Raw genomic sequence first — 2,293 nt, forward strand, 5'->3', positions numbered from 1 at the left:
CATGAAACGGGTTTAGGGAAGTCCATGAATCAGTACCCTTTTGATAGCAGAAAAATAAACCGTTCAAGTGAAAAGAACGTGTTGAGAATAAATCCATAAAATAGGAAATTACTTAAACAAGAGGTTCATCGTAAAACTTGGGTGTTCCGGAAACCTCAGCCAGAGGATCATCATAGGCAAGACAAAGGTCATGGCTCCCGTGAGAAAAACTTGAGAACAGTTGTTGCAAAAAGCATTCCCGTCAGTTCTTTTTTTTGTATTTGGGTGTTAGGGGGGTAAACCTCATCCGCCCAGCGAAGCCAGCCATCACATCGTCCTTGTATGTGTTTACGATAACCATTGCCATGTCCGATTCACTTTTGGTTCTCCGTCTGTGGTTAGCGTTTAAAAGTTTCCTTGAGAAAGGTTGGGAGGAGAATCGACCCGGGGACCTCTCTCTCAATAGGAAACTGCGCTAACCACTGGACCACGAGGTAGAAACCTATTCTCTTTACTTAACTTCATACCTAATGCGCCATATTAACGACTACACTTGACTTTGGCCCTGATAACCGCGTCATTGGGAAGTCTTGCTAATTTGTCTTTCTTAGACAAAGGGTGCATGTGATCATTGCTTTACAACACTGAGGAGATCCATGCCGCCACCATGGTATTCTCCACGTCCAGGCCTACCTTGAACAAAGGTTGGGCTCCAGAGGATTCTGGTAGAAATCGGTTTGACTCTTAAACAGCCCGAACCTGAATCCCCTGGAAGGGCACTATTACAGCAATTTGGGAAAGTTGTAGGCGTCAGTTGGCGAGGCCTGAACCGCCTTGGACAATGGGCGAGTGCAATGGCTTAAAATTGAGTGTGTCGATCAAAAAAGCAAGAAATTTGATTTGCTATTGAATGCCACAAAATAATGCCTCAAGTGAAAACCAACGGCTATGGAACGAGAACAAAACTGTACGAGAGGTTAGACATAATTCAAAAGCTTTCTACTCGTATGCAAACTCCAAAAAAAGTTGAAACCTCCAATTGGACCATTTCGAGTGAATGACAAAGAGGTTACACGCCCAGATGAACTGGCAAACTTACTGGGCGAACAATTTGCATCCGAACTTTCGTGCCTAGCCAGGTATACCACCTCTTGCGTTTTCTACATTGAACATGACACCCAATCACAAGCTGATATGATGTTTGCTTTGGCAACATCGTGTACGTCAACAAGTCGCTCAAATAAAGTAGCTCCCCAGGCCCTGATGACGTGATAATACAATTTCGCATTAAGACTTTAGTGCATAATGACTGAGTAGACGTTGCATACTTCAAATGTCTAAATACAAGATTAAAGTTGATTAGAGTTGCAATTGACAAGTAAGGCATCGCAATTGTGAAATATTGGCATTCCATAAGTTTTAAGTTATATTGCAAACTAGATCTCCCTTTTCCCCTCTTGTCTCTGTCTCTGTCTTCTTCTTTTCCTTTTTTTCATCTTTTACCTTCCTCTCAACGGTTTCTTACGTTTTTTTCTCTTTAAACTGAGGGAAGCTTCGAGAATATTTCTCCATTTTCTTGTTCAGGTTCCCAGTATTTCTGATTAGGATCCCTCAAATAGCCTTACTTTGAATAAACACGGAAGCTTTGTTGAAGGGACTTTATGAAGGGGCCAGGAACTGTCTTGAGCTGGTTTTGGGAGGAAAAACTCCGTCCTCCATTAATAAGCCTTTCATTATGGAAGCCTTAATAGATTGGGTTGGTCACACCCAGCCACTGCTTGACCGTGGGATGAACTAGAGCCACTATAATAGAAAGAGTACATGCATGAGAAGCGACATCTAACGGATGGAAGGGTGAACTAGCACGACTTTCCAAAAGGAGCGCCACACTGTACTTAGAATTGACGGATTCAACAATATCTCGTGGTAGGCCTCAAATTTGGACAAAAAAGGTCGTTAGAGGGTTGGAAGACATTTCTTAGACATATTCATCGGTTTTCTCACAAAAATGGATAATTCACTGAGCATCAAACGTGATTTGAAAGGGTGAGGACCGATGGGGAAATGAAACTGACTAAAGTGTTAGATCGGTGCCAGCAGCCAGGTGTACCCATAGAAAACCATAACATATATAATATATGATATGATATAATATACACATAATATATGAAGTTATCTATGGGTGTACCCTAAGCACCCTAGGTGTAGCCCCCAACTGATTCCGACTAAACTCGGCTGGCTCATTGGGTCACCTCTCTGTTTAGGCTAGACAGGCAGCATAAGAAGGGTGGGTGAAGAAGAACAGTGCCAGGTA

The sequence above is a fragment of the Tigriopus californicus genome, chromosome 11, assembly GCF_007210705.1.
Source record: "Tigriopus californicus strain San Diego chromosome 11, Tcal_SD_v2.1, whole genome shotgun sequence".
NCBI classification, from domain to species: Eukaryota; Metazoa; Arthropoda; class Copepoda; order Harpacticoida; family Harpacticidae; genus Tigriopus; species Tigriopus californicus.